This window comes from Solanum pennellii, chromosome 2, assembly GCF_001406875.1.
Source record: "Solanum pennellii chromosome 2, SPENNV200".
In the NCBI taxonomy this organism is placed as follows: domain Eukaryota; kingdom Viridiplantae; phylum Streptophyta; class Magnoliopsida; order Solanales; family Solanaceae; genus Solanum; species Solanum pennellii.
The window spans coordinates 56,435,943-56,449,943 of NC_028638.1; positions in this window are offsets into that span (position 1 = coordinate 56,435,943).

Here is a 14,001-nt window from a genome sequence, read left to right on the forward strand (position 1 = left end):
AACATAATGTGATCATAAATCATTTCATATTATAAAAATATACTCTTCGACCTTTATTAATTTATTTTTTATTTTTTGATCCATGATCAATTCGATTTGAATCAACATTACGCTTCATTAATATATTGATTCGCTAATGAATTCGTAAAATAAAATATTGATTAATGAATTAATATTTGTGATAAAGCAAGATTGCTCCCACTTCTCCCAACTGGCCCGATCTCTAATTAATAAAATTAGCAGTTGAAACACAAGATTAATGAACTTTTCCTCTTAAGGAGCAAACTTCCAAAAAGATGGGGAGAAAGCCAAAACTACTTTTGAACATGTTAAATAAGACTCATTATTCTTGTGTTTTATGCTAAAATAATGTATCAATCACTTTCATTTGGTCTGAACAACTGTCCTAAATTTACCCTCTTCTTTCTTCTTCTTTTTTTTAATCATTTTGATCAGTATTTGTCAAAGTATTCTTCTTCTTTTTTCCTATTAGAAGTATATATCCACTTAAAACTCTAACTAAGCAACTACTGGCAAATAATTTAACTTTATTGGTCAATTTCTATGTAATAATATATTCCGTGACGTTATCATGCAATCCCTTTAACAATAATGCATTGTCTTCCTTAATTTTCCATACTTGGCTTTTTTTACTTATTATTTTTCACGCTTTCTTGTTAATCTGGTTTCATATTAGTTGACTATTTTTCTTTTATATTAAAAAATTATAAATAAGAAGATAATTTTATTAGTTCACCCTTTCAAAAAACTTCGTGAAAATTTTACAAACAAATGTGAACATCTTAAAAAAAATTAATTGCAAAGGACAGTATAGAAAAATTTTAATTAATACTTTATGTCAGGGGATATATTGTGGCTAGTAAATCATGATTTCATTTGCGTTTTGTTCAATATTGATTTAGTAAAGTGATTAATTAATATGAAACAACTATCTTTCTAATATCCGACAAAAGAAGTATTTGTCATGCTTCCCGAACTGTTCTGAATATTGATTTTTTCAATTAGTAGAAAAGTAAAATTTCTTAATCCCAATATTAATTGTTGTTGTCGTCATCATGAATGGCTGTACTATTATACTCCATAAAATAATGCTTCATATTTATGGTGGTTACTAATGAGAGCAGCACAAAATATAATTAATGATGGCCGGTACTCTATATGTCTATTTGCCTAATATACACGCTTTATCTTGAAAAAATTGATTTGCTAAGGGTAAACGATTAGAGAAATAATTGTGTTTTTTTTATATGTCAAAAATGATAAGTAAAAATGAGAATCTATTTTACGATTGATTGACAAGTAAAAATGAACAGAAAAAATATTTTACTAAGATAAAATAATAATTTTAAAGTTCAAATATTTCTAATTATAAAAAGATGACATTTTTTTGGAACAGACGAAAAAAAGAATAATGTATTTGAATAAGTTGAGAGAAGAGAATAATCAATTAACTATGACAATTCACGAGTAGCTGCCTTGTCCCAGGACCCAGTAGTATCTGTTGGTGTATATTTAGCTACTACTAACTACTTGCTAACAACCTAATCGAATTTCAACATCATTAATTGATAAATTAAAAGTCCCACAACTTCATAAATTCTTTGAAAAAAAATAATTTTCTAATTGGCAGCATGGACTATAATTTTAGTTACTAGTTGTATGTGTAAATTAAGTAGCCACTAATAATTGAGGACATTAAAGAAAGTCTTCAATTATTGAATGGTAGGAAGTTAATGAAATTTAAGTATGATAGAATGTTTTCGTACAAGGGCGATGGTGCCATGCCATCCCTCACTTGCTAAAAGTACCTGCATTATGCATGTTCTGGATTTTTAAAAGAAGAAAGACAAGGCATTGAAGATTCAACAAAATTAATGAGAGGAGAATCATTTCTTCTAAAGTTAGTTATATTGCCAAATAAAGTATATGAATTGAGTGTCATTTAACGCCTCAATTCTACCCACCCCTAAAAAACTAAACAATAGACATTTTTTTTTCCTTATACGTGGTTGTAAAGATCAAAATAGAATGAACTAATAAATAGAAAGGTGGATAATGATCTGCGTCCTTGATAGAGATGGGGTAATGAATTGTTTATCATTGAGTCATCGATCGCTCAAACTCATATTAAATTTTAATGTCTTTCTATTTAGTTCACCAACCCAACTTTTAGAGATATTGGATTGGAGCAAACATATATTTATGGCTAGTTTTGCAACCCCTTACATTTGTGTCAACCAAATATAAGGTCACTCTACCAATGATGATACATATTGTCATGGCATTTACTTTTTGTCATCTCTTGCTAACAACCATCACTTTTTATTTGCAATGGGCTGGCTTGAGCGGTCCCCTATTTGCAGGTCGCCTTCACTTTGGCTGGATTTTAGAAAGCCCTTTGGTTATTATTGGACCACCTTCTCTCACCATTCACTATTAGAGTTGGCAAAATCAACCCAATTCGTCTAATTTGTTCAACTCATTCAAATTAACGTTTATTTATTCGTTCAACTCATTTGAGTTCACTAGTAATATGTAACTCAAATTAACTAGTAAAAATCTTGTGGGAATATATTTTAAAAGTCATTTTATTTATTTGATATGTTGTGTAAAAAGAATTTTATTAAAACTTAATAAGAATTGGATTGATTAGATAATGACCTGCGTTCTCGCTCAGAGGATTATTGGTCGTCCATCTTAACCCATCCAGATTCAGTTCAATTCATTCATTTGATACATATATCCACTACCAAAGGGTTGCATCACTAAAAAGGGCTTTTTCCTTGATCCAGTCAAAAAGATTTGTGTTACACCTTTTGACTCGCTAGAAGCCCAATCTCACAGAAAAATGTGCACTTCACAATATGTATATATAATATACATTTATTTGTATATACTAATGGAACCAACAAGCGATATATGGAAACTAATCAATCCGTTGTAGTTCGTCTAGTCATCCTACGAGCTCTTGGTTGTCTTATATAACATATTTTGTGAATGAATAAATTTTGGGCCGAAAAAATAAACAAACATTCCTAGACGTAAGCAGATTATTAACCCCCTCATACATAAACAGATTGAGAGATTATGATTTTATTGACAGACCTACGAAGAAGGGAGGGTCTAGCAAAACAAAAGTAACTTGCAAAACATATATGACATGGGCTTTCCCCTTTTTCTCTTAAGGTTACAAATGAATGTTGAAATTGCCCTTTTTCAATGAATTGGGCCGAAAAGGGGGAGCATATTGGACTCCAACAACGTTACTACGAGCCTTTCTTCGGAAAAGCCTATGGGCTTCAAGGCCCTAAATCTACAAATTATACATATACATATATACACGCGTACCCATATATATACTTTCAACAGTTCAATTTACATGCAATTGGTATTATGAAAATCTTTGATTTTATTTTATATGATTTATAAAGCGTATGACCGCAAGCCTCTAGCTTTCCGCTACAAATTTAGAAGCTCCTTCTATTTACAGTAACTCCTTAAATTAATCTCATGTCCATTTATTGTGCGGCATGTTTAGTCCAAAGTTTGCCCCTCTATTCTACATATTACTCGCTTTTCTTTAATCAGATATCACAAAATTAAACAAAAATAAGAAATATATAGCATAAATAATCAATTAAAAGGGCAATATTAGAATTTTGAGTCTATGAGTCGTAGCTCTTTTCCTGACTTGATCAACATAGGACAATAGCAATCCCTCAAATTTGAAATAACTTATTTTAGCTAATTTTGAGAATTATGTCCCACGTCTGGACTATGACCTTCGTCTTTTAGTGTTATCTATGGTCATAATTTAATTTAATGGATTTTAATTTACAGCTAAAGAAAAACCCAAAAATAAATATAATTAGGAAGAGATTAAGAAGTAAATACACTTTAGCATTGCTGGGCATGGCTTCACTATCCTACTTTAATTGTTGACTAATTGTCCTTTGACTAGAAAATGAGTTTAAAGTTAGTCAAAATCAAGAATCTCCACTAATAGTGTGCTGTCATTTTCAACCTCCCAATTAGTAGATGGGTCCCAGCTGGATCAATCTCTTAATTAGACTTAATTGAAAAAGAATTAGTATTAAATAATGTTAGGACAAAACAGAAATCTAAGCCGTACTCTCTAATGCGCATGCTTCAACTTGCTGATTTTGTTAATCAACCCACGAATCTCTGTCTCCATGTGATCGAGACGGCTCCAAAAACAAATTATTTTTTTTCAAAAAAAAAAAAGTGCATCTTTTACTAGAAAAATAGACAATTAATTTAATAAACGTATCTTTATCGTTAATAATAACGTAATTCATGTGTCGATGTGGGGTTTAAGACCCATTGTGCCTTAATCATAAACTAACTTAACTACCACTATCTCTATATTATTTAATCGTGGGGTCAATACTCCAAATTCAACTTCATATGTACTTCCTTTTTTTTTGTTGTAAATACAACTGTATCTTATTTTGTCATTTCATAATATAATAACTTAAAGATTCCAGCTTTACGTACACTTAGAAAATGTCAATTCAATTTTATTCCTTAAAAAAATAAATTAAAAAGTGAGGACAATACAGTACTAATAGCATATGGTGTGGTCTTGGTATCCTTTTCTCTAAGATTTATTTACTGTCAATATTTTGGAGTTTAGCTACTTTGCATTTGTTTAAACATATACGTAGTTACATTGCAAATGAAAATGGTAGCTTTTATTAGTAATGAATATATATATTTAAAAAAAAGTGTTCTAATTTTTATCGTTTAATCATTTCATCTAAAAATATATATTTAACAGCAACTAAATAATTTTTACTAAAAAAATATTTTTGGCATAATATTATATTTAGCCACATCTGAACACATGTGAAAGTAACTTGTAAGTTTAATTAAATAGCTTAAAAAAATCAAAAACTAACCTAACAAGAGACAAAGAACGTCCAGGTACATTCAACGTTGGATACATATGCAGAAAGGTGCCTCAGTTCATAAAAAGAAATCATCAAATTCACAAACGAGCGATTATTATTGGAAATACAAATTAAAATGTGACACATTTAATAATAAAACTTGTAGATGCGATAGTCATCATAGAATTCTATGTTAAACCATAATTCCGGCAAATTAGAGTTAAGAGTAGATCCCCAACTCACATAATTATCTTAGTATCAAACAAATAGTTCAGGAATAGGAATATAATGCGATATATAACCGCAAGAATTTTGCACCAGCTAAATAAACTTATTGTAAAGTATAATACACCGTCCACGGTCCATGCAGTGTTCCGCCATATTTATAGCCATATAAGTTATAACTTTATTTCAAAATTACGTACTATTTTTACTTTTTCATTTTATTTTAAAATAAGTGGTATTTTGACAAAATGAAAAAAAATTATTTATTTATTTATTTCCATTATTCGGCTTTTTTAAAAAATAAATGAATCAAGAAATACGGAAGGAATATGTTATCAAATATAAAACTTGGCGATGGAAAGGTATTTTCAACCCTAACCACCATTATTGCGGGAAGAGATTTTGTTCTGTTCTAGTATTGTACGCCTCTTAGCTTCCTCAATATTTAACGCTACATTACCTTTTTTTTATCAACAAAATGCTCAGAGTGTCTTTTCAAACAGTATTCTTATTCCCCCCTTATTTTCTCACAAGCAATCATACTCTTGTTAGTCTAAAATTACGAAAAATTAATCTATTATATATTCTAAGATATCAACTTCCACCTTGAAATAGATTAATAATATGGGTTATTGATCCATTCAAAAGTTACTTGGATTTGAATTTAGGTGAGTCAAAATGAGTTGAGTTAATAAATGAGCATCTAGTTGAATTTGACGGATCAAAATTCAACCCGGCCGACGACTTATAGTATTCAAGTCAGATAACTCTGTGTAAAGGATAAAGGATGCCCCTATCTATTTGTGAATATTGAAATTCTAATATTAGTTTGATCACGGGTATTTGCAATGCTATTAAACTTCAAAGTAAAACATTGAACTGTCGGGCTATGATTAAAAACAAGTTTATCTCAACGAAAGTTAATGTTCAAACACAAAGTAGGTTGTAGTTGTCCATTCACTGTACCAAAGACCAAAAATGATCTTTAGGGAATAATTTACCTATATATATATATATATATATATATATAAAGTGGCAATCAACACTTTTTGTAAATGTTCCAGATCAAATGGATAGCAATGTCAGACTTAATGACAATTATTTAATGCTGATAAAAAATTTAATAATTTTTGTTAATGTGCATATTTAATAATATTGTTGTTAAAAATTATTTTTATTATAACGCCATAATAATTTTTACAGCTTTGGAACATTTACATTTTTGGAGCTTCATCTTATGGTCCCTCAACTATGCACTTTTCCCTCAGAAAATCACTCAACTTTGAATTTTAACTTAAATCAATTATCCCCCTTTTTCTCATAAAGTCACTCAATCTATTAAATTATGTTTTTAATTAAATTTTTTTGATATTAATTGTTTATATAACAAATCCAATGTTTTAAAAAATAAAAAAAATATTATTTATACCATTTAGTGATCTATCCACCTAACCCGACCTATTAAAATTATAATATGACCCATTTTATTTTATCCTTAATCCAAAATTATTCCCTCCCTCTTTCTTTCTCTCCTCTAGATTGGGAAGTTTAGATTTTAGATTTTAGATTTGCATGTATATTTTTATATCATTTAGTGATCTATCCACCTAGAGAGGATTATCCTTTACTATTTTGTGCATGTTCTAGCTAGTATGACTATTTCAACAATATAATTAGCTCAACATAATTCAAGTTATAATAAAAACGAGAATATAAATACACACACAAACTAAGTCACAACTTACAACCAATTACTTGTGATAAATGCAAACAACTAAAATAATAATTCCTACGCCATTTTGCTTGTTTCACAATCACAAAGAGAAATGAACAGTACTAGTTTGTTTTTGACTTCTAATTTTGAATTGAATGACCCACACCCGGACTATGCCCGGGCCCTGAAGGCTCAGAACCATCAACGTTCTCAGCCTTGGTGGTACCTTCAGTTGCATGCGTTGATGACCCAAAATTAGAAGACCGATTATAATAATTCCCATTGTTCTTCCCTTTCAAAGTTTTTGAATGCTTAGAGTTGAGGTGCCTTGCCTCTACATGTAACATCTCATGACCCAAGACCAATATAATGAAGAAAATAAGGAAAGAATAATTATTAGCTCTAGTGTTTGTTGGTGCCATAGTATTAGAAAGAAATTGAACTTTGATTTGTATGATAAATTAGATTTATAAGTGTAGTATATATAAGCACGGAAAAAGAGGATGATCATCGGACAATAATATGCATTTTCATAAATATACGTAATGTTGTTAATTCTATATTTGCCCTTATAATTTCCAGTGAACATGAATGTGATAGGAACATGTGCTTGTGTCTTCTCATTCCTCAGTGGTGGGAGGGAAGATTCTTTTTTTGATGAGATAAATGAATGATGTAAAGTAAAAATGGATGGTTTGTTTTTGGTGATTAAGGGCAACCTCTAGTGAAGAATTAAGCAGCAAAATAAAAGCTCACATGCCACCCTTATCTATCTTCATTTCCTATTTGTCTATATTCCCATGCTCTCAACTCTCATCCCATGCCACTCCACACTTACCTGCAATTATTACTATATATAATATCACTCTACTTTAATGCATGCCCATCTCTACAATTTCTTATGTCCTCCCAACAACATATTTAGTGTAAATCCATAAGTATTGATGTACGAAGAGGGTGATGTGCCAACAATAGTTCTAGAAAGGTACATTTAGGATATTAGCATGTATTTAATTTATTTGACATGGAAATAGCCTAAGTAGGGTGTAGTCCTTTAACTACTTATTCATCTGAATTTATAACTTCCGACATATACATAAGTATATATATACAAATTTATTAAAATTTAATTATTAAATAAAGTACTAAATATAAACTCATAAGTTCAATACTGAGGATCTTTGAATCGAATAAATTTTAATTTAGAATCCGTCTCGAGCATTAAAAAGGAAAAGTGCAAAAAGATATGTAGAGGCACTTTTTGTGCCTGAGGACAGTAAGAAGACAGATCGAACTGAAAAACTTTCATTTCGGTAATATGCTTGGCATGAGAAGCAAGGAATGTGATTCCAGAGAAAATCACCTTGCAATTGGTTTACAAAATGTGTGATGTCCTTAATTGGATTTTCTTCAAAAACTATACTAACTATAAAATCAAATATGCACTTTGATACTTTTTTATGGCCACTTGTTGAATTACCGTTCGATAGTCCTTATATCAGGAGTCTATCCATAAAAACATTTATTTAGAATTTGATGAATTAGGTTACAATCCACTATTCAACTCATTTCAGTTAAATTTAAGCAGATCAAAATAACCTATTCGAATTTGACTCAATTAACTTATACAACTCAATCCCTTCGGTTGACACTTTCAGTCTTGATGTTCCCATTCGCTTAGTTAATTACTTCAAAATCACACCAAGTTTCTATTACTTTTAAATATATCTTTTCTTTTAAATTATGGTCATCAGGATTACCCCTCTCAGAAATTAATTTTGAGAAATAACTAAGAATAAAATATCTTAAACTTTTTCATTGCAGTAGCCAGTAGGCAGCTTTATGATTATTATTAAATTATACAACTAATATTTTTTAAGAGAAAAAACAACTTCACAACTCTGGTCATTACAACGATTTTTTTAATTGTAGTTTACTACTCATAAAAGAATATTTGGCGACAGTCAAGTACAGATTTTAATAGGGAAAATACCCAAGTACCCCCTCAACCTATGCCCGAAATCCTAGAGACACACTTATACTATACTAAGGTCCTATTACCCCCTGAACTTATTTTATATGTAATTTTCTACCCCTTTTTAGCCTACGTGGCACTAGTTCGAAAAAAAAGTCAATCATCGTTGGGCCCACAAGATAGTGCCACGTAAGCTAAAAAGGGGTAAAAAATTATTAATAAAATAAGTTCAGGGGGTAATAGGACCTTAGTATAGTATAAGTGTGTCTCTGAAATTTCGGGCATAGGTTGAGGGGGTACTTGGACATTATCCCATTTTAATACTATACAACTTCATTGCAAATACTATAATCTATATTTATTATTTAATTAGGAAAAATAATTATTACGACCAAAACAAGCTTTATTCCAATTGCATAATTTATTCATACTTTTATATATATAATAAAAATACCAGCCTGGCAATTGCATTGTATATATTATGTTTTTTTTTAATTACTGAGAGACCCATCACGTTATGAGATGATATGATAAAAATTGAAAAATAATAAATCATGAATGCGTGCGGTGTCCTTTTCCTTTGTGAAATAAGAAATAAAAATTGGTAGCCCTAAGCTTCACATAAAGAACAGTAACCACCCTCTAATTAAACAACATATTTAATTTCCCAGGGGATCGGATTGGCAGTCCAAAAAGCATATCCCTTTCTCATTATAAAAACTTCATACAATATTACCCTTCAAGAACTCAAGAGCTACCTAAAATTTGTACTTAATTTAGTAAAGAACTTATAAACTATTCCCTCATCTATATTTACGTGATATATACAATTTTTCTTTATAGTTTGTTTCAACAAAATAAAAAGAAGTTGTCCCTAAAGAAATATTTTATAGTCCTACAATTTTTTTTTTTAAAAAAAATTGACTGTCTAATCAAATATGTGACATAAATTGAGACAACGGAGAATATATGACCTAACAAATTTAAACCTTTAAAGAATTTTAGGAGAGTCCAACTCACTGGCCTACAAATTTTGTACTTATATACGGTTTTATTAGGTCTAGTGCTTGTCCTGCTAAGTTATTTTTTATTATGTCCTTAAAAACAACTGTTGCATGTAATATAGGAACTTAACTTTAGAGTTTAGAGAACCCAAAGGCCTAGGTGACCCTTTGCGGTTACCTAATTCCAACTTGTGTATATGAGGCTAAATTTAAAAAAAAATGAAGATTCCTTATGAGCACAAAATTGGGAAGATTCTTGATTTTCTTTGCAGTTAAGGGCAAAAAATTAAAAAAATTGTAAAGAATGAAAAGGTGGTCTCCCTGGCCTAAGGAGCTAGCTAGCTAGCTAATTAACGAGGTACTTATATATTATTAGTAATTTGAAAAGGTAGACAAAAAATAGTGGACCCTAATTAGCTAAGTACCAGTCCATTGCACTTTCATGTGCATTTTGTTCTCTTCTGATGATTTCAATGGGGTTGGTGAAAGATTTCATTTGATTTTGTGCTTTCTCATGGATTTTCAAATCTCATGTGGAGCTAGCTAGCTACCCTTAAATCTTCATATTCTCTGACGCATGGATGTTAGGTTCTTCATCATAATATAATGGAAAAATAAAAGGTATTACCAAGGAAATCTTTTGTCTCTGAATAAAAACAAAATAAAATGTAGGTAATTTTTTTTTTTTTTGGTAACTGTTAAATTTATTTGACCACTGATTGATCTTTTCTCATGAAGTACTACCGTAATAATTTTACATAGTCATGAAGGTAATTCCCTACTATCTTTTACGGTAAAAAAAATTGTTGTGCTAATTTAAATAATTGGAGTTTAGCAAGTTGTTGTTAAGTTACATATTCTGAAATTAGATCTTATGCCTAACTCACAACTCCAAAAGTTAGTTCAAATGGAGGAGGATTGTGCAAGCCTTATAAAGAGTTCATCCATCTCATTAACTACCAACGTAGAACTTTTGTCATTTTTAACACATATCACGCAAAGTAAACTGACCATTTACGATTGGTTTGACCTTTTCTCTTAATATTTTTATATTTATACATTCTATTTTCAAAAAAGAAATATCTAATATTTAATTATCAAACGTTAATTAGCTAAATTAACTTTTGAAACCAACCACATAATTAATAATTAATTAAAATAGAGGAGTAGCAAATTTTACGAGAGAGATGACATACTAGATGACGCAGCAGAAATAATAATCAAGTTGTACTTGTAACCATCACGCTGTACTTTAAAAAGTATACAACACGTGATTATTACATGACCTATTTACAATAGAATTGATTTATTTTCTCCTGTTCTCTTTATGTGTTACTTCAGTCAAAATTGAATGGACCAATATACTTGTCCAAGTTAATTTTCTTTTATAAGTTCTACTCTTACTATACCCAAGCTTATAGTCATTCATTACTCATCTAATAAACAAATAAGTGTAATTTAATCAGATAATTTAGGACTAGTACCATCAATTGCTCTTCTTATGGAGTATTTGTTTTAAAACATAACATCTGCATTTATAATTTTACATGCCACTAGCTTAGATTTTTTCAAATATATGTCTTCTAAAATGTTGAGGGGATTCAAATTTCTTGTCCACTTACGAATAAATAGAAGGAAAAAGTTCCAAATCTCTTATCTGTAAATATAAATTCAAGTTTTTTGCTTAAAAAATGAAAGACATCTCATAAAAAGATCATAAAACTAAAAAGAATGTTAGTAATCTGCAAAACCAATTTTCCCTAGATAATAGTTGTTAGGTGAAAGAAGTTTTGTTTTAACTTGGAAGTGTAAATACAATTGTGGAGGAAATGAAATTTCTTGTCCTCTTATAAATCGAATAGAAGAAAAAAATTTCAGATATCTTATAGTGCAATACAAAATATTTTATGTACGTAAACAAAAAATTCTTATAAAATAACATAAAAATAATGTTTTTTGGTAAAGGACAATAGAACAATTTCTCCATCCAATTCCCTAACCCAACAAAATTTAAGGGTGATCACAATGTAGTGCATTTAATTTTGTGCGAAAGACCCGTTACATTCGTACGTGCTGAATTTTCAATTTTGACCAAACAATAGTATAGACCACAATCATGAATACCACTAAATTAACTATTGAGAATTGAAGTTACTTACAACAGCATAGTACTATCGTGATTTCATAATAGGGTCTGAAAATGTATACGCAAATCTTATTTCTACCTTATATGACGTAGAAATACTGAGAGTTGAAGCTATTATAAGAGAAGGTAGAAATACTGAGAGTTGAAGCTATTATAAGAGATGATTGAAGAGTATAACGAATAATAGATGTTATAAAAACTGCAAAATTATAAACGTCGAGGATCGGAGTACGATAAATGAAAAGAAAGTTTTTTTCACAATTAACATTGAAGTAAACTTAAGAACAAATTTACATGATTTCATGAGTCCTAGCTACAAACTAAGCCAATCGGATTGAAGTAGTACGTACGTACGTACTACATAATACATGCACGCAATATGAAATTATAAAGAGGATTACAAATGGATGACCTTACATCACTAAACCTAAGTTGTATTACATTAATTTCTAGTCATGTTTAGAGTGACCAATGCCAGGACTGTGGCCAGGAGAGCTAAAAGCATCCACACTTCCTTCCATAAATCTAAATCCTCTTCTTCCCAACTGTTTATCTTCCTTTTCTTCGACCACCACCTTTACGCCTAACGCCACGACGACATTATGGTTCAATTTTGTAGCAAGATTTCTTCCTTGGCTGAAAACAACTAGGTTTGATATGAATAGTAACATGAAGAGTACGGTATAAAACTTAGCCATATTGGAAAAATATAGAGAGGAGCAAATTAAAGGGTTTTGGTGCCCTGCTAAGACTAGTTGAGAGGAAGCAAAGCTAATAGAGAGTATTAGAAGATAGTCCGTTTGGCAAGGGCTTTAGGGTTGGTATTTAAAGAGTTAAATTAATGAAAGCTCAAGATTCCATAGGAATAAGTGTCAAAGCCTCCCACATTGCCTCCTCCGACAAATTTCAATTTTATTGTCAAAAAAAATTAACGGTGGATAGAAATAAAGACCCGAAGGGGTTACTATGATGGTAAGCACTCTCCGGTCTTTATATTTGACTCTAAAGTTGTAGGTTTGTGTCACAACCGAAATAATAAGGTGAGAACTCGAAAAATAATATAATTTTATGCACATAAATTATTCTATTTTTTTATACTACTTGTTAACCTCGCTTACCGTAAATTAAAATGAAGTTATACGAATTTATGTTACATTTTTTTTATCTTTTAATGGTCAAATTATTTAGTTTTGATCACTGACCATTGGATATATATACAATCACATTAATTGGACAAAGAAAACAACACATACGCGTCGGACCATAACTATTAAACAGGAAGAAAACCTAAAAACACCTTCTAATTTTGGATTATAAGTGGTATACTAAACTTATTCCTAGTATTAGTATTAATTAATTATTTCATTGACATGGGTCTTTGATATGACTTTATGCTCTTTGACGTTGACGATACATTCTTTTAGGCCTGCGAGATTAAAGAAAATAAAAATAAAAAACCAGCTTTTTTTCTAGGCTAATTTGGGGGAAAGAAAACCTTGATTGGAATTTCCATTTATCAAGTTTTTCTTAAAACAATAATGAACTACCAACTTAGTGTATATTTTTTCAAGCCAAAATCAATTTAAAAAAAGTTAAGAGTTACATATTCTTAGTCAAATAATTTTTTATCAACCAAGATAATGGATTTGCATATTGCAATTGTGTTTTGTGTACTTCTTTTATTTGTTTCTTTGTTTACATATAATGACTATTTATTTCAAATGAGTACTTGGTTAGAGCTCCTCTATTTTTAGTGAAATAAAAGGTTTAGTAGAAAAAAGTTCAACTCTATTTTTGTTTCAACATTACATATTTTCTTTTTGGGCAAAGCCTATTACATATTTAAATTGATGAAATTATTAATAGTTTAGAGAGCTTTAAATAAAACTAATCAAATTTAAGAACTGTTAAGCATTCTGCCTAATTTTTTAAAAATAAGAATGAAGTACATGCACGAATATTGTCGTTTCCTGTCCCATTAGTTCAAATACTTTAACACTAAC